This window comes from Loxodonta africana, chromosome 6, assembly GCF_030014295.1.
Source record: "Loxodonta africana isolate mLoxAfr1 chromosome 6, mLoxAfr1.hap2, whole genome shotgun sequence".
NCBI classification, from domain to species: Eukaryota; Metazoa; Chordata; class Mammalia; order Proboscidea; family Elephantidae; genus Loxodonta; species Loxodonta africana.
In genome coordinates, this window is record NC_087347.1 from 79,600,391 (window position 1) to 79,620,846 (window position 20,456).

At 38.5% G+C, this 20,456-nt stretch overlaps 1 protein-coding gene across 2 annotated transcripts in view; it reads right to left on the bottom strand.

Moving 5' to 3' along the window:
* Positions 1-15,982, bottom strand: part of XIRP2 (xin actin binding repeat containing 2) — an 81,662-nt gene extending 65,680 nt beyond the window's left edge. The window contains exon 1 of one of the 2 annotated variants that reach the window (XM_064287041.1): positions 15,464-15,948. The gene's annotated coding sequence lies outside the window, so the exon portion shown is untranslated. Of the gene's footprint in view, positions 1-15,463 lie in introns of both variants that reach the window. The other variant, XM_023542869.2, reaches the window with a different exon arrangement.
* Between the last annotated feature and the right edge of the window lie 4,474 nt (positions 15,983-20,456).

The following is a 20,456-nucleotide window of genomic DNA, read 5'->3' on the forward strand; positions in this document are numbered from 1 at the left end:
TGTGAGGGACTTGGTGACTCACACTCTACATCCCCACCCCCCCAAAAAATATTTATTTGACTACAGATGAAATTCGATTAAAATGAATAAACCCCAAGACAGACTTACTGGGGTAGAAAGAAAGTCACTTACCTGAAGCCTCATACTGACTTACTTTCTCTTCAGAATTTTTCTGCGTAACAGCTCCCTTAGCTGTGCTCCTAATGTATTTCATTACTCTTCTGTTTATATTAAGGAGCCCTGGTGAAGCAATGATTAACTCAGCTCCTAACTGAAAGGTTGGTGGTTTGATCCCACTCAGTGATTCTGTTGGAGAAAGATCTGATGATCTGCTTCCATAAAGATTACAGCCAAGGAAACCGAAAAGGGCAGTTCTACTCTGTCATATGGGGTCACTATGAGTAGAAAATCAACTTGATGACAACTAATAACGTTTATATTGAACCAGTTGCTGTCTGGATGGTTCTGGCTCATAGAGACCCAATGTGTGTCAGAGTAGAGTTGTGCTTCATAGGGTTTTCAATGACTGATTTTTCTTTGGGAAGTAGATCCCCAGGCCTTTCTTCTGAGCTGAGATGCCTCTGGACTTGAACCACCAACCTTTGGGTTAGCAGCTGAGCACATTAACTGTTTGTACCACCCAGGGACTGTATATTACTTAGCACTTTTTAGTCTATCAGTGAACCCCTTTTGCCTCTCTACTGCTCTCACCTTTCACCTACATGTGAGCTTCTTTAGCACAAGGCAGGGCTAAGCTACCCTTGTAAACCAGTTTTATGCCAGGCAGTTGGTGTCTTGAGTACTTTATATTTGCGGAGGCAGAGCAGTAAGAGGATTAACCAGGGGCTCTGGGTCCAGAAAGCCTGATTTGATTCTTTCTCTGACATGGTTTGACTTTGAACAAGTTGCTTAACCTCTCTCAGTCTCCTTTTTCTTCTTTATGTAATGAAATAAATAACAGAACCTGCTGAAATAGTTGTCTGTGAAGAATGAATGATATTTACAAAAATAGTTTTACGCAGTTCTTGCACATAGTATGCACTCAGTAAATGCTCACCAGATTCCAACCACCCTGAAAGGCAGGTAGTATTATCCAGATAAGAATTCATAGATGAGAAACCTGAGAATAAGAAAAGATAAGAAATGTCCCCAAACCTCACAGCTGGTAAGTAGTAAGGATAGGACTTTACTATGGTGCTTTTGAATCTAAAGCCTTTCTAAGGCTATTTCATTCCTCTTTATAAACCAAGCCTCCACAATGTTGTCTCAAAAAGTAGGATTCAATGAACCATGAAAAGAATGAAAAAACATAAGATGGAATTGGGGTGAAAGAGGTGGCAGTCTTACCCGCATGGCCACGATAATGGAGCAAAGTAAAAAAAAGAAAAGCAATTACTAACTCAATGGATATAATATTCAAAGTGTTGGTTTGTCTGTGTTTTAGGCACTAGCCAATGAACCAGCAATTTTTCACCAGCAAGGAACATAGGAGTCCTCTGAAAATGTAAAGTTCAGGGAAATCACCCTAGTATATCAAACGTTAGAGGCAGATGTTTGCCTTTTCGCTCTCAAAAAATGGTTCCTCGCGCTTTTACCCTACTCTATGTATTTTAGGTAAAATCATGAAGCCATCACTAAAAGTTATTTGTTTTATTCACTTCCCTATGGGGGCTTCTGAGCAATAGGCTTGCCACAGTGGACACTGTCTTCGACCAGCCCAAGTGATGATGACTGGGCAGCTCTCTAAGTTCCTGCTGCCCTGTGGCTACCTACCATATGTAAAGAGAAGGAAGCTGTATTCCTCATTTATGTTTCACTCACTGTTGCCCTATTAAGCACCCAAGAGCTGTGAAACTTTATATTGAGGGAAAGCCCTAAATAAAGAGGTATTATATTCCTGGTAGTGCAGTGGTTAAGAGATTGGCTGCTAAAAGGTCAGCAGTTCAAATCCATCTGTCGCTGCTTGGAAACCCTATGGGGCAATTCTACTCTGTCCTATAGGGTCATTATGAGTCTTAGAAACCCTGGTGGTGTAGTGGTTAGAGCTATGGCTGTTAACCAAAAGGTTGGCAGTTCGAATCCACCGGGCATTCCTTGGAAATTCTATGGGGCAGTTCTACTCTGTCCTATAGGGTCACTATGAGTCGGAATCAACTAAACGGCAACAGGTTTTTTTTTTTTTTAATTATTTGGTTAGTTTGAATATGGATATACTTTCTAATTTGAGTATTCTTTCTGTTTAAATGGACTTCCATCCCTGTCTAAAATATCTATTCTAGAAAATCCCAAAATTTCCTATTATTTTATCTTATTTCACTTCTCCCTGAGTTACTACCTTTTTTGATATTACTTCTTTTTCTTACTGTGTATTTCCTAATGCATTCCTTTTTTCTTCCCACTGCTTCACTTTTAGTTTTCCCTTTCCCAAACTTTCCCATGATTTCCAGCTCTCCAAATCCTCCTTTCTGTGTGCCTCAGTTACTAGGTGCAATGTACCACTGAGGAGAGTTTTATATCCTTTCTGTTTTTCTAGACATGGCAAGCAAGTATGCTCACCTCTCTTAGCCATAGAGAGATAGTTGTCCAGCTCAGTCTATGACTAGGAGCAGATATGCACACCTCTGAAAGGCACTGCACAAACTGGTTAAATGTCCATCCAAAAAACCAAAACCAAACCCATTGCCACCGACTCAATTCCAACTCATTGTGACACTACAGGACAGAGTAAAACTGCCCCATAGGGTTTCCAAGGCTGTAATTTTTAGGGAAGCTGACTGGCACACCTTTCTCCTATGAAGGGGCTGCTGGGTTAGAATTGCCACCCAAAAAACCCATTGTTGTTGAGTTGATTCCAACTCATAAAAATCCTATAGGACAGAGTAGAACTGTCCCATAGGGTTTCCAAGGAGCCGCTGGTGGATTCGAACTGCCAACCTTTTGTTTAGCAGCCGCAACGGTCCCACTGTGCCACCAAGGGCTTCTTAAATGTCCATCACCATCCCTAAAACCACCAGGACCTCTACAATGCACAGGAGATTTCATTCCAGAGTTGAATAATTCATTGGCAGATGGAAATGAGCCATAAACATTAGCTTAGAATCTGTCTTTTCCTCAAATGATCTGCTTTGTCTTTTATGTATACTAGGCTGATTTGTTTAGTTCCGAGCATGTTGTTGGCACTCAACAGATCAAACATAAGCCACAGTAATGGAGATACACCTTTAACAATTTGCAGCTTTGAAAAACATCTCCCTGGCATGCCCACCTTTAAGTTGTTTGAGCACAGGCAGAGGAGGAAAGTTAATTATTTATGGACTGTCACCTTTAATCATTTCCATGTTATTTGCATTCTGGAGTAGCCAGAGGTTTCTTGATCTGATTTTAAAAACTTCCTGGTTCTTTACCCTCTTCCCAACTTTCACCAGTTAAGGTTAGCATCTGAAATTTATTCTGGCAAAGGATATTTTTAAAAAGCTCAGATCATCAAATTCTAATTCTCACTGACTTAGACAATAGGTACAGTGGCAGCTTTTCTTCCACTAATCACCCTTTTCCTTTGAATAATAAAATGTATTTAATTCAGTCTGCCTTTTGTCTTAGAGAAAAGTAGCTTCTGTATTTGCACACACTTTTCAGTGGCCTAAAATAAGTCCTTGTTTAAGATGCTTTCTCTGCCTAAGTCCACACACAGCGACATAGTTTGATATTTTTTTCTTTTGAACTTAATGGCTGATAGACTTGATCAAAGAGGGGAAACCACATTAATTCCACACACTTTCTCTACGGAACATTATTTGGAAAAGCTAAGCAACCAAGGAGAAAAGTGAAAATGCTTAAATAATGCAACATATTTCTTGGTGAATAATCTCTTCTGGAAGTAAATATAATTTCGGAACAATGAGGTACTTGGGAAATTCAATCTAAAGAATTTAACGCTTTCCAAACAATGTGGTCATCAATCATTTCTTCTTGGGAAGGAAGATAGAATTGCTAATGTCAAACAGAAATGTTAAAATCCATTTAGGATGACTTTTTTTCTTGTCAAAGCTATAGGTTCTTCTCATGTCTTCTAAAATAAAACTTAACTGGCATCATGCTCAAGTGTTTGTCCTGTCAGGAACGAGAGCCTATCTATGGAAAATAGTGCCTATGGCAATTAGTTTTGAACTGTTGAATGATCTCTCACAGCTGTAGGCCCAGGGCACGGGCCCTTCCTGCCATACCTTAGTTATGCCTCTGGTCACAACTGCTTTTTGATGAATCAGTAGCCAGTAATCAACCTTCGTCGAGTCCAACTCATGGAAACCGCATGTGTGTCAGAATAGTACTTTGCTCCATAGGGTTTTCAGTGGCTGATTTTTCAGAAGTAGATCACTAGGCCTTTCTTTCTAGGTGCCTCTGGATGGACTCCAACTTCCAACCTTTCAGTTAACAGCTGAGAGTGTTAACCGTTTGCACTACCCAGGGGCTCTACTTTCTGATTACTGTCCCCATAATTGTAGGGGATGCTGGATAATGCTAAGTATATTTTCAACAGTCTTATTAAATGTAGAATGGGGTGTTTGTAAATTAAAGCTATACGTTTTTTGTTATGTTAGGTATGGTGATAATTTTAATGTATCAAAATCTCGAATCAGTCAGCTGCTGGGTTACTTTCTTTGTCACCATTCACATGACCTAACTGTCCTTTGCATACAAATGCAGTGTGTAATTTCAAAAGAAATAGATGATGTCAGATTCCTAATGATATGCTGGTGGTAAGCACTGTGCAAAAAGTGGAAATAATAGTCCTTGCTGCAGAAGATACATATGTGTACATAGATAGTCGGTCTCATCATCCCTCAATTTATCTACCTTTAAGAATCTGGCATTGGCATTTATTTCGCTTCCCCCAGATTCAAAATCTAATCCTATAAGTGTACCATAAGTAGACAAATTAAGATTATGCTTATTTCACTCTTGGTTTTAAAGAGTGACTTGTAAAAATCAGCCTGTAAATGTTATTTAGATTGAAACCTGCTCTTTTCCATGCACACTAAAACAGTAACATCTGTGAACAACAAAGAATTTAATTAAAACTTGCAAGCAAAAGTTTCCCTAAATCAATGGTATTTAAACTCAGGTGTAGCAGAAGGTGAGGGAAGAGGAGTGATGGGAGGACAAGTGTAAAAAGCAATTTTTAAAAAATAATTATTTTGGATTGAGATTTTTTGTAAAATTCCATGTGAAGCTAGGTTTTCACGGCTTGAATTCAGTTTTAAAACCACTTTCCTAAGCTTTATTCCTTCCAGGCACCAAAAGCCTTGGGCAGGTGGCCAAATCAACTCAGTATGATCTCCCCCTGCTCAGATGGTAAAGCTGGGCATCTCTTTGTTTGTCTTTAAAGGTTATTTTTAAAAATTCAGACACTTGATTACGACTACAGGTTATCGACTAATAGTCAGCAACTGAGTGTCAGTATCCATCTCTAAGTCTTCTAATAGCCTGCAGGACCATAAACCACCATAATTTCAGTCAAAGAATCTTTTAGACTCATCAGTTTACAAAATGGTACCACACGCATTGTGAAGATGGAAGATTGGCCATCACACCAAAAACCAAAAAAGCAAACCCACTGCCGTTGAGTAGATTCCAACTCATAACGACCTTATAGGATGGAGTAGAACTGCCCTATAGAGTTTCCAAGGAGCATCTGGCAGATTTGAACTGCCAGTCTCTTGGTTAGCAGCCACAGCACTTAACCACTGCACCCCCAGGGTTTCTGGCCAGGACATGGTGGGTAGAAATGCTCCTCACAGACCCTGTGTGGGTATGGGAAAAATACAGAGCATTTTTAAAGAGCATGTTTGTGCTTTCCCTAGTTATGAGTGGCAGACCCTTCCCTAAGATGTTTGCAGACCTGGTTATTAAGTTTGGATTATTACTTGGAACTAAAACTCCTAGATCACCAAGATAATTAAAGGCATTGAAGTTAAAATGGCAAGCTTCACAAATAATTAACATTTAACATAGTGATTTACACACAGTGGGGGCCCATTAAGCATTTCATTGAAAGAATTTGTCCTGAAATAATATTCCAAAATTCAGAGCTATCTTTTATGGTTCCTCTTGGTGGATTTTGTTACCTTCTCTCCTCCACTTCTTTTTAAAGAATAGAAAACAAGTTTCAAATACAGCAACAGAAGTTATTTAAGCAGCACAGAGAGGTTATGTGAAAGTTGGGATTGGAGTTTCCAGGAGGGAACAAAAATAAACCTCTTGCCTGTGAACCTGTGAGTCTCATCACCAAAAAATGCTCAGCAGGGCATGACATGAGCAGGTGAAAATTAGAACTGTGCAAAAATGTTTGCTTGGAAAGTGAAACCAGTCAACTTTGGGCTTTCTGCCAAATTTAATTTCTGCCAGGATTTCTCCTGTTATTACATAGCTGCAGAAAGCAATTAGGAAAGTATTATAGCTAAAAAGTTCCAAATACCATTCAGGTGCCCATCACATTTCTGTCCAGAAGAAAATAACTAGCCTCCCAGCCTAGCAGGCCAGGGGCAGACAGAACACACACACACACACACACACACACACACACACACACACACACTCTCACACACACAACACATACACCACTTTTCCTTGGAGGACCATTTAATCACATTCAGTATACTATTTGTTTTGCAGCATCCAGGAAGAAGACTCCAGTAGGTTTTCAGGGTATCCCAGCGCACTATTGAGCTGGAAGCCACCCAAGTAAAGCAGATGTAGCAGCTAGCAGCAAGCCTTCACTTCCATTTACCAGCAGTACAGGGCCTGAAGAAAATGTCATCAACCCATCAAGCCTGACACTTGGTTGCCATTACAGAGAGTATCACAGAAAGGAATTCAGAACGATGATGCTCTGCGACACTTGCTGCTTCATGTTTCACAAAATCTCAAGCCTAAGAGTGGAGCTGGTGACTGGCTTAGACTAGATGCAAATAACATGTGTCTATCATAACCTGTCTTCTCAAATGCACACATACACACATGTGCACACACACATACACACACTCAAATGCTGACCCACAGCCTATATAGTCTCCATAGCTCCATTCCCAGGCTTTTGTTTTTGTCTTTCCACACACTCCATGATAGGACTCATCTACGCATAAGGCATTTCAGCTCTCAGTTTCATGAATATTACACTCAATATACATCTCTAGTAACTATGTAAGCCCTAATCCTATATTGCCAACTCTTTTCAAATTCAACATGGTTTTAAAAAATATATATATTACCCACAAACTAGTTTCCACTTCCAAATTTTCTAGTTGTGTATTAGGATAAAGAACACCTGGGATTGTCAGGAATAATGGTGAATGTGATAAGAAGTCAATTAAAAGTGAATAAAGTGATTATTGGAAACCCTGGTGGTATAGTGGTTAAGGGCTACAGCTGCTAACCAAAGGGTTGGCAGTTCGAATCCTCCAGGCGTTCCTTGGAAACTCTATTGGGCAGTTCTACTCTGTCCTATAGGGTCGCTATGAGTCAGAATCAACTCGACAGCACTGGGTTTGGTTTTTTTGGTTTTTAAAGTGATTATTGAGTTTTAGCATCTGTTCAAAATTGTGAACCTTTAAATAAAACCAATTATGTATATCTTACGACTTGGCAGCCTGGGAAGGGAGCAAAACAGTGGATTATTGGAAAACTTTAAATAGGCTTTTGGTGATGTGGGACTAGCTCAGAAACTTGGGACAAATGAAGTAGGGGGTCAGTGGAAGCTTGTTGTTCAAGCTGACAGTGGGGCCCAGGCTGCACGGGCATTGGGTCTGGCATGGCTCCTCTAAGTTCTCAGACCTACCCCTGAAGCCTGAGCCAGGAGCTCTTAATACCAAACCTCCGGCCCTCTTGAAACTCTCTTGGCCTTAGTTTTGAAATGTAGGTCCTACCTAGGCTATTGCAGGCTCCCCTCCTATCTTGTTCCTAGTGACTTTGTGATTTATTTTCCTATTTATAGCTTACTTTCATCTCTAGGGAAACCCTGGTGGCGTAGTGGTTAAGTGCTACTGCTGCTAACAAAAAGGTCGGCAGTTCAAATCCACCAGGCGCTCCTTGGAAACCCTGTGGGGCAGTTCTACTCTGTCTTATAGGGTCACTGTGAGTCAGAATTGACTTGACAGCAATGGGTTTTTGGTTTCATCTCTAGAACCTGAAACATTGCATCATATCACTGGTTCATAATCTTTTACTTTCTCTACAAATATTATTTGGATTCTTATTCACTTTGCTGCTTTAGTTTCCTTTGATAAACAGGCCTGGCCCCATGATCTCATCTTTCAGTGTCTCCCTGCTGAGTGAGGCTCTCCTTCCAACCTTACTCAAACACTGGGTGGATCCAAGACACAGAGAGGCAAATAAACATGGAAGGGGTTGGTGAACAGGAAGACCTAAGGATGTGGAGGTTGTGCTGAGGATCAAGATCATTTTTAGTTAAGAAGAAAGAGTAACAGTGATCAGAGGGATTATTCTGAGAGTCCAAGAACTAGGTCAAAGTAATGAAAAGGTCCAAAATGTGGCTATGAGTCGCTCCATTAGAAAAGAGACTGGAGTCATTTGGATTGAGGTGGTTGAAGAATTCGGTTTCTTGAAGTAATGTGGATGTTGACAGCACCAAGGATAGCACAAAGAGTGTAAGTTTGAAGGGTTGCAATGATTATACTAGAAAGAGGACACTTAATAGCTTTCTACTACTCCAGAAAAACTCCAGAGAGGACATTAATTTGAGCTGAAGAGTGCATGTCTCAAAGGTAAGAGTGTCTTTAACAGTGAAGTATTCTATTAAATCAGGTAGAAAATTTTCTAAGCAAGTTTGAGTGTGGTGCTATTTTGAACTTTTAGCATCTAGGATGATTTGGTGATTTATATTGTAATCTTGCTTTCTGGGAACATATTAATAATGGTTATTATGGTACACTGGCATCATATATCAAGTGAGAATAATAACAAAAGTTTACATAGCACTTACTATGTGCTTGGCACTATTGTCTAAATTACTTTACATATATAAACTTATTTAACCTTCAAAACTACCGTATGGAATAGGTACAATTAGTGTCTCCATTTTCAGATGAGGAAATGAGGCACAGATATTTGCCCAAGGTCAGTTTTAGTAGGTAAGTGTCAAAGTCAGAATTCAAACTCAGGCAGTCTGGCTCTAAATCCTGTGATCTTACTTATTTGCCAGACAGCATTTCCTGATTTCCCAGTAAAGTGTTTCGGGTTTATTTGGAACTTCTGGTTCTAGAAAACAATGTTTTTGTGATTCTGGCAAACTGAGAACACTTCATATATTTTTTTTATAGTTTTTGGGTTAAAGAAGACATTCCCAGAGGTCTTTAATAGAAATGGGAAAAAAAGAAGAAGCAACAGGGGAAGGAAAGAAGAACAGCAGGAAGGAAGGAAGGAAGGAAAGTAGGGGGAAGAAAAGACATAGCATATCAACTGTGACTTTTTTTTAATTTTAAGATTGATTAAAATGTAAAGATGGTATCAATAATGAGATTTTATATCTCAACTGAACTCTGGAACAATAATCTTGTAGAAAATGTTATTATTATTATTTAGCTCAACACTTCCTCAATACAAATGCTTACAAAATTCTGTCTTAGACTCTCAACAAATATTACACAAAGAGTAAAAAGAGGTGTTGTTATGGATGACATTATGGTTATTGGTTAGAATTTGAGGAATACCCATCCTTGAACAACACCCAAATGGACCGTGATAATATGAAACCAATGGAGAACAATATGGAAACACAGTAGCAACATACTTTATAAAAAAGAATATATACATATATTAAAGTCAGATGAAACACTCATGAACAAAGAGTTATCAGTATAATTGAAAGAAATGGTAATAACCTATCAAGAGAATTCAGAATAAGCAAGAAGCTGGGGTTGGTTGGGTTGAAATAGCAAAGTAAATTAAAAGGGTAAAAATTGAAGCTTGTGATAATTTATAGCTTCTACTAGAGGGTGGGGTATTACAGACTATAAACAGTAGTTTTGAGTTGACAACTGCAGTAGCTGAACTAGATCCTTTTGAGAAATAAAGGATTGTAACTTAAATACAAACACATTCCTTCCTTTCAGATTTCATTTCTCTGAAATTTTATAAGGTAGCAGCTGTTGTCCAGCTCTGGATAATAGATGGATGATGAATCCTGAAATTATTCCCATTCCGGAATGAGTCAGTGGCTGAAAGCAGGCAGACACTAATAGAGTCATATTGCCCAAAATAAATGCTTTTGAGTCCTCCAGGTCTCAAAGGGCTAGCATGTTTTCTATTAAGAGGCCAGGGCTCAGAAATTCAGTTCCAACTGTGAGCACCCTGGAATGGTACAGAGGAAAGAAGGAGGTAATCAAGACTATTGCGTTGCCCATTGCTGCCACTTGGTCTTCCTCTGTGCACTGCTTGCCATATCCCCTGTGTTCTTATTAGAAACTGCTACTAGTCTTCCAACTTAGTAGGAGAACAGCTGGATTCATTATGTAGTGCTCAGGAAAATGGCTCTGGATCCAACAGAAGTGGTGGTAGTAAATTTTAAATTAAGCCTGTAGCTGGAAGTGGCAAACATTTGATAATGTGAACAAAATTTATTCTTTTTCCTTTCCCAGAATATCTCAGTTTGACTGACCCTTGAGTCCAAGTTCAAAAATTCCAACTTAGAGAGGCAAAATCAAAGGGAGATATTGAACTTTACAAAAGGATTTTTCATGGCTTCCCTTAGCCAAAAAACCAAACCTGTTGCCGTCCAGTCAATTCTGACTCACAGTGACCCTATAAGATGGAGTAGAACTGTCCCACAGGGTTTCCAAGGAGTGGCTGATGGATTCAAACTGCTGATCTTTTGGTTAGCAGCCTAGCTCTTAACCACTGTGCCACCAAGGCTCCTTAGTTACTATAGTTGTTTAAACTTATTTGACAAAAAGTCTTACTGGTTAGATAATGTAAAGCTGAACTCTTATTATGACAGTGCTGACTAAAAATAAACAGAAAATCAACACCAACAAAGATATTGGTAAAGCCACCCATGAAATTACATAGTAATCAGAATAGAAATCTAATTCTATTTATCAAAATAATCTACACAGTTTTCAAAAACCCAGCTACTTTATGAGGTTTACATATATTTTATTTCCATGCAATTGCCTAGGAATTAAAATTAAAATCACTGATTTTCAAACATTCTTGTACATTCAGTTCACATTGTACATTCAGTTCACATTTGTTGAACTTTGAATGGAAAGCAATAAGGACATGTTTTGAAACCACTATAATGCTGGACTCTGCTTTTAAAATTAATGGTGGCATGTAGATTTTTTAAATAGCTTTTCAATGTTGGTAACTACCAACATAGCAATACACATGCCAATATATTCAGACATTTGGATCTTTAACAGAGAAACTTCCCAAAATAAACTGTTTTGTATTAGATTTATTTTAAGTCATATGCGGGCCCGGAGCAACTTGGCAATTATTTACTTTTGACAATCAGACATATCTAAACTTTTTGGTTCACCAGGCAACAAGGATACATCCTGCACACAATCAGAAAAAAATGCAGAGGACAAACACCGACTGGAAGACCTTTCAAAAAGAGCAGTGAAAAACCATAAACATCCTGTGACAAAAACTGGGGGAAGGGGAGGAGGCGAGGAACAGATCATCTAAGGAAGATGAACAAACTTAAATGCTTAGTAGAATTTAAAAATAAGCCCACTGTCATGTTTTGAGCTTTAACTGAATATCTGACTCAGGTCTCCTTTTCCACGATTTGTTCTTATTTTAAAAGAAACATGAAATGCAAAATAAATAAAAAGCAGCAAAATCTACCAAGAGAAAAAGGCTTTATTAATGTATGTGTTCAGATGTACCCCAGATCATGGCACGTGGGGCAGAGTTGATGTGGTAAAGATTTACAGACTGACATATAGCACTTTGACACATAAGTCGAGGGACTGAGGATCTAATTGCCTTTGCTTAACCCTCGTATGAGTTACAGCCCCCCCGGCCCCGCCACCTCCGTCTGAAAGCAAAGAGTGTTCCTATGAAAGCAAAATGGCAAAAAGCGAAGAAGCAATTACCTATAATATACAAGGGAAATTTTTTTTAGCGTTCCTAGACCTAAAAAATAACATACCAAATAACGCATAAAGCCCATATGAGCTCTCTTAGGCTTTTCTGATACTTTAGGACACATCTTGCTAATGGATGCACAAAATACATCCATATAAAGCTGGTAGACACAGTTCAGAGTTATGGTGGCTTGATGCTGAGTGTAGTTCCTGGGGAAGGAGCTTGACTACGCCACTCTCGCTGCTAGGGGTGCCTGCTGCCTCCTTAATGGCTCACTGCAAAACAAATGCTGAACACTATTTCCGATTTTTGCAAAAGGGAAAATCCTCTTTGGATTTCTTTCAGTTAATGAAAACAAATACTAATGCAGGTCTTTCGTGAAAGCAAAGTTGGCATAAAGCAAACTGTTCCTGGGCTTCAGTTTTCATATCTAGAATTTAAAGGCATTAAGCCAAATAGTCTGTGAGGTTCTTTGTGTTATCTATATAATAAATCCCTTTTTTCCTTAGCAACATTTTAAGAATTATAGCTACTCTACCAGGAACTTGGATTACCTACTGTGAGGTGGCAAAAACGCTTTGTCCTTGGCTAGTAACCAAAAGGTTGGCAGTTTGAATCCACGCAGTGGCATTCCATGGAAGGCCTGGTGATCTACTTCTGTTAAGAATACAGCAAATGAAAACCCTGTGGAGCACAGTTGTACTCTGACACACATGGGGTTGCCATGAGTGTGAACCAATTGGAGAGCAACAGGAACTGTGCTTCTCCCTGACACGTTATTTTTATGCCATCCCACAAAATGCCAAGAGTCATTAAGTACAGCTACATGGTTGTGTGGCATAAATAATTCATTAAATTTGGCGATTTTCAATTGTTCCAGGAAAACAAAACCTTTGCTTTTTCTACTGCCTAAATTTTTGTTGTTGTTGAACTGCCTGTCATTGTTCTTTGAACTCTTACTACTTACATTGTACAAATGAAAAAATTCTTAGGTTAGTAGACTTTGGAAATGTTGGATTCCAATGATTTGGAAAATAAATAGCATGAAATTTTTACTACAGGGTTCATAGGCGGCTTTTCAAAGAAAAATAACATACACTGTGGTCATACCACACAGTCGTATAAAGACTGTACTTATAAGAAATGAATTAATGTTTTTAAAAAGCCATTATTGAATCAGAAAATTCAGAAGTTGCCCACCACTCTGCAAGGAATGAGCCTGTAATCTGAATGAGCAAGTGTTTGTTTCCGAAGCAGGAAAAACAAATTACAGTTCAATTAAATTTCAAAGTGTAACTTGAACACTTTCAAAGGAGGGGGAGGGAAGTAAATAAAAGGACATTATAATGTCAATTAATTCTGTTCCCCACAGATTGTTCAATCAAAAATCCAGAATTATACTGCCAAGCACTTATTGTCTATCTTGCTCTATAAATAACTGAATCTAGACATGACTTTTTTTTTTTTTTTTTAGACATGACTCCTAGCTCTCAAACGGCCCCTTACAAAATGGTCTTTTACTACCTAAAGGGTGTGTGTTTGTGTGTGAGTGAGAGAGAGAGAGAACAAGAGAGAGGAGAGAAAATACCACTGTCTAGTATTGGGGTTACCAGGTGCATGCAACCTCCCATTACCTGGTTACCTGTCATAAGTAATAGTTTACAAAACAAATTAAAAAGAATATTCAATTGTGGTAAACATAAAGTGAGAGGCAGAATGCTGGAACTGAAAGAATAAGGGGTAACCATCAACTGGAAGGAGCCCTGGTGGCACAGTGGTTAAGAGCTCGGCTGCTAACCAAAAGGTCGGCAGGTGGAATCTACCAGCAGCTCTTTGGAAACCTTACTGGGCAGTTCTACTCTGTCCTATGGGGTCACTAGGAGTCAGAGTCGGCTTAACCACTACGGGTGTAACTGTAAGTTATCCAGTTGTTGTAGACTTTTTACCCAAAATAAGACAGGGGACCTTGACTAATGTTTTTACATGGACATTTTCTGAACTAAAGCCCCCTGTATTCATTAAAAAATATCTCCTTTTATTTTTCAGGGCTGAAGCCCAACACTGGGATGAAAGCAGAAGCATTCAAGTCCAAAATCCAGACTACATTTTTCCCAAACAGCTGGCACCTTCCCATATTGCAGACATCTAAAATGCTGACTGACTTTTAAAAATGGATCTAGTTGTTAGTTTATACAGAGAAAACAAGAAAGAAAAAAATTTCAAAGATTAGGCAGAGTTGCAGAGAAACATTTAAGCATAGAATTCAGGACTTTCTAATTTCCGTTTTCCACTCAAAAGTAACACCTTCTGAAACTCAAAACAGGTGCTGTTTCATATTAAAATTCATGGCTTTGGATATAGCTGGGGTAAATATTTTACCCGTCCTTTGGCACCCTGCACATAAATTTTTTAAATAATTCAAACAACCTGCAGCTCATCAGTGACCAAATAGATCTCAGGTAAAAATAAAATATCTTTCAGTTCTGCACCAGCAGGCTAAATTTAAACCCTGTATTATGTAATCTTAAAGTGTCCTTGCTTTTGGTCGGTGTCTTAAGAGATTCTGTTATAACGTCTCTCCAAAATGACTTCAGGCTCTAATATCTAAACACTTAAGGCACAACAGGACCAAATTAAGGTGTTCACAGGCAATTGAAGACAGAAAAAAACCATTTGAAGCTGTGTAAAGGGCATGATACCTTTAAAGTAAAATTGGTCTTCTCTATTTAACTTTGTAGTTACTGTAATAAGGGTTGGCAGATCCAAATGGCGGTGCTTTTCTTAAGTCTGCAAAACATGTAAAGACCTGATTCCTTAATTCTTACTCCAGTAATACTCCCAGAGGAAATGAGACTATGGCTGGAGCAAGAAATACAAAATCAGACTAAGGTTTGGAGAGAGAATAGTTTTCATACATCACCCTGAGAAAACTGGAATGTCGAACATCATATAAACTCTTCTTTTCCCTCACCAAATTCTAAGAAACATAGTTTATATTTTCAAATATACTCACCAAATATATTATCCATTTATGCTCATAAAAGGCAAAGTAATTTTATTTTCAGTGAGTGGAAATGCAATTTTAACACGTGATTGTCAAGTTTGGATCATTCTTCTTTCATACTAAATACTAGTAATGCTAAATATTTTGCATAGATTAATATATGAAGCTCACAAAAGTTAATAATATCATGCAATGCTAAATATTGTCTTAAAAACAAAATACAATGAATATAGTCATTTATAACAACCACAATTTAACCTGTGGTCTTCTTCAATCTTAAGCAGCCAGCAACAGCATTTTATAATCTGTGAGACAAACACATATCAATGACTATACCACACATACCTTTTGTAATATTATTTCACCCCAAGTACGTAGAGGTGTCCTGTATCTTTACAGATCTTCACAGGCTAGTTTCCTCCCTTGTTTTATGTGCAGCAAATTTCCCAGTCCCCTGAAAGCAATCGGTGGAGTGGAGGCCGGCTCCACTGACGGTTCTATCAAGCAAGTAGATGGGACGGCTGAATTTATTTTAGCCCCATGTCTAAAGGATGCCACATGGCACCTATTTTTAGGAAGTGAGCTCTGTATAGGTGGGGCTTGTGTCAACCACTCTTTTCAGAAGTGTGTCTCTGAGGGCACCCTGCCTTGTAGTGCCCTCTCTAACGTATGCATGGTTCCAACATGTGTCCAGTCAATCAAACTCCCTTCTGCAGCCACAACCATCAAGACAATTCTCAACCTTAAAATTTAACCAGCAGGAGGGAGTAGAAGCTGGGGTTAAAGTCTTTATATTACATGCATTTGTTTTAATAATTTTACTCCATGAAGAGTCAAGAATATGAAAATTAAGCATATAGAAAAGCTTCAATTTATTCTGGTGGAATAATTACAGGAAGAGGAAACCTTGTTTTTACTTCAAGAAATGTTCTTCGGTATGCAAAACATTAGTTTGCTTTGAGAGCCTTCATGTATAAAACAAAACACTACTGTAGTGTTTGTTTAAGTAAAGGAAGTTCTCGTGGTTAAAAACAAAAAAGGTGTTGTGGAGGGAAAAAGGGGTGAGAAAGCAGAGCACATTTCCTCTGTGATTCCTGGCCATTGATGTTAGCTTTAATCATTTGGCATGAGGAAGAGCAAGCGGGAAAAGGGAGCCACCTCACATGATCCTGAGAGAATCATATTAAATGTCTTTTGCTGCCACCCTACTTACTCAGCACACCCTGCCAACCTGGCCTGTTAGAAATTAGGGGAACTGAACTAGAGTTAAGGAGCCCTGGTGGCTTAGTGGTTAAAGTGATTGACTGCTACCAAAAGGTAAGCAGTTCGAAACCATCAGTAACTCCTGGGGAGAAAGATGAGGCTGTCGTAGAGATTTACAGCCTAGGAAACCCTACATGGTCCCTGAGTCAGAATGACTTGAAGGCAGTGGATTTTGGTTTCGGGGGGTGGCACAACGGTTGAGCATTTAGAGGCTAACCAATAGCTTGTAGCTTCAAACCCACCCAAGGCTCCGCTGGAGAATGACCTGGAGATCTGCGCTGGTAAAGATTTCAAACCCACTGCCCTCAGGTAGATTTGGATTCATAGTGACCCTGTAAGAGAGAATAGAACTGATGCATAGGGTTTCCAAGACCATAAATCTTTATGGAAGCAGACTGTCACATTTTTTTCCCTTGGAATTGCTGGTGGGTTCAAACCGCCTGTGTTTAGGTTAGCAGTGGAGCACTTAACCACAAAGCAACTAGGGCTCCTTCCCATGGAGATTACAGCCTAGAAAACCCTATGGGGCAGTTCCACTCTGTCATATAGGGCCTCTATGAGTTGGAATTGACTCGATGGCACACAACAACAAACTAGAATTACACTTAGTTCTATAATGCCAACAATTAAACATTCTAAGTATAAAATATTCAGTTTTCCCTCTTCTTTCCTCTCATCTGTTAAATACCTAACATGGTGTTAAGTGTGTAACAAACTGGCCTCACAATGACGCTGAATAAAGAAAGAAGAAATTGACCTCTGTCTTAAGAAAATACCTAATATGACTACTTATTTCACACAAAAATGCTTACCATTAAGCTATTTATCATATTATTTACTGTTTAATATCAGTATCTACAGTAAATTTTTCCATATATAATGCTAGTTTCTATTAAAAATATGCCAAAAAATGATATTCCTTCAGATTAACTTTAAGACGAAGTTTCTGAAAGGGTACTCCTGCATGTTACTCTGGACTTCAGAGAGTCAAAGCTCAGTGTAGTCCAAATATTTAAAGCTGTGCTGTCCAGTGTGCTGTCTATTAGCCACATGTGGCCATGTGAATTTAAATTTCAAATGATTACAATTGAGTAACACTAAAAATACTGTTCTTCAGTTACAAAAGCCACTTTTCAAGTGCTCAACAGCCACATGTGTTTCCAAAACCAAAAAAAGCCGTAGCCGTTGAGTCCATTTATAGGACAGAGTAGAACTGCCCCATAGAGTTTCCAAGGAGCATCTAGGGGCTGCTGTATTAGAGAGCACAGATATAGAACATTCCCATCATTGCAAAAGGTTCTATTGGACAGTGCTGATTTAGAACACAGGATTTCAACATAGCTTTGACACAAACACTAACTTAACTCTGGGCAAGTTTCATAAGTTTCCTAAACCTTATTTTATTCACCTATGACTAAGTAGGACTAAGTCTACCTGCTTTAAATGGTTGTGGAAGATTAAATGAGACAACGTATGTAAGATACTTAGTACTGGCTAAATCTAGAACATGATCTTTACCTAATAAATTATTATTGTTATTACTATTATCACTTTGCCATGTACATAAAAAATGGGCTCTAGAACTAACATCACAGTAATTCAATCTGAGATAGGAGATTGATTCTGCAATATAAACACAATCAAGTGTATTGTTGTTTGTATATTCATAGCTGCTGATGATATTTATGGTGGTTTCATTGTTTTGAAATATTGTTATTTACTCGAATATCTGAGTTCTAGCTTCCTTTAGCTTCCTCGTCTTCTCCCCTAGTTAAACAATCCCTTGCTTTCCATTGTAGTGATAGGTAAGTTTCATTCAAGCTGGCTTTTCTTTAAACTTTCTGTTTTTGCTTTTCAGGAAGGTATTGTATTTGATATACCTTCCTCAAAAAAATTTTTTTTCCTCAAAATTATCTAAGCAAAAGAGCACCTGTTTATGTTACCAAAGAAAATACTTTAGTAAGCCACAGTAGGTGATAATAGTGTTTTGTTGTTGCTAGCTCCTAGAAAATTGGCCCCCAACTAATGGTGACCCATGTGTTACAGAATAGAACTGTTACACAGGGTTTTCTTGGCTATAATCTTTACGGAAGCATACCCAGGACTTTTTTCTGCAGAGCCGCTGCATAGGTTTGAACTACCAATCTTTGGGTTAGCAAATGATCTCGAATCTCCTGTATTACTCAGGTGATAATATTAAAAATTATATATTACTTCCCAGGTAATCATAAGTCCAAAAATCATTTTTCACGTTTTCTTATTATAAATTTTTCAGTGTTTATGATTATAAGGAAACCCTGGTGGTGTAGTGGTTAAGTGCTACGGCTGCTAACCAAAAGGTTGGCAGTTCAAATCCACCAGGTGCTCCTTGGAAACTCTATGGGGCAGTTCTATTCGGTTCTCTAGGGTCGCTATGAGTTAGAATCAACTCGATGGCAGTGGATTTGGTTTGGTTTTGGGTTACGATTATAAATTGCTAAAATAAGAAAAAGGTGGGTAGAAAAGAAATTTTGGTGGAGCATTATAAAATAATTGGCAATTGATTAAGAGCAATATGTATCAGATTTATAGTAGCATGCATATATTAACTAACCTAAGGTCAAGTAATAATTTTCAGATATAGAACGAACTAGTTATCACACAATCATCTTGATTTATTCATTTTAGTCTGAAGGCAATCATAATATCAGCAACCAGGTTCTAACTACTCATTATTTCACTGAATTGTACTCTTCATTTAACAGCACTCTAATCATTACTCAATTTTCAATCGTTATGAAAATAAAATGGATGGATGGAGGGATGGATGGATGGATGGATGGATGGATGGATGGATGGATGGATGGATGGATGGATGGATGGAGGAATGACAGATTATACAGATAGAAAGATCAATAAAGTGATCCCTTACATTAAAAAATCTTGGAAAACTTGAACTGAAAATATCACTCCATATGTAATTTTTAAACCTAGTTTAAATTATATTCACAGTGCTTATATATTTCTAGCTACTGTATTTTTATACAAATAACACACATCATCTATGTTTGTTTGCCAACCATGCCCTCCTCTGGAAGGTATTTTCATAAACAACCTATGCTATTTTTTTTTTTACAGTAACATGTAAAAAAATTGCCATAAAGCACTTTATTTGCATAAACATACAGTACTCAAACTTGTATTGCATTTATGTAAAACCTGTGTAAGACTTCTGCTTCTAGTTGTTTTTTTTCTGCTTCTAGTGGATGGAGTAATTAGCATCAGACTGAATACTCCCACTGAGAACTATTAGACAAACTGGACGGCACTGGGTTTTGGGTGGATCGATAATATAAGATAATATGAGAGATCAACCCATACAATGAGGACCAGAGGGAGTGCAATTGAGGAAATGCAAGAACCGTTCAGATGTTATCTGGGGAGATGAGGTAGTCCCTGGGGTTATTTGCCAACTCTGGGTACAGCTAGAGACTGAGAATTTAGGCTTGGCCCAGGAAGAGCACTGTTGCTGGGGGGCAAAAGACCAGCAGAACTTTCAACAGTTACATGAGGCCAGAGTGACAAAATTGGAAAGTTGAGGGACCTCAAATTCTGTATTCTCCCCCAAGATAGTTGATAAGTTTCAAGAAATCACAGCACAGGAGGTTAAAAGGATAAGCCCATACTCAGAAAAATACAGCAGCATAGCCTACATTTTCATAATGATCTACTAGGAGGACCTATAACAGTTGAAAGCCCTGAAAGGAAAGGTGACTAGACACTAAAATAGTCTGCAACAACTGCTTTGTCCCTAGGGTTGCTTGAGAGTCAAGCTTAGCTAGAGGCTGAGAATTGTCTTGGCAGAGACATTTGGCTGCAACTGGGAGACAGAGATACGGGCAGAGATTTTGGCAGTCATACAATCTGGGGGTGACAAAACTGGCAAGTTGAGCGGACTCAAACACAGCCAGGCTCCCCTTAGGGCATTTGCCAAATTCTGAAGCTTCACAGGATGTGAGACTAAATATCCAAACGAAAACCTCTGAAAAATAAAGCAGAAATTTCTGCAGTGTCTCAGTACTAAGGACAAATGGAT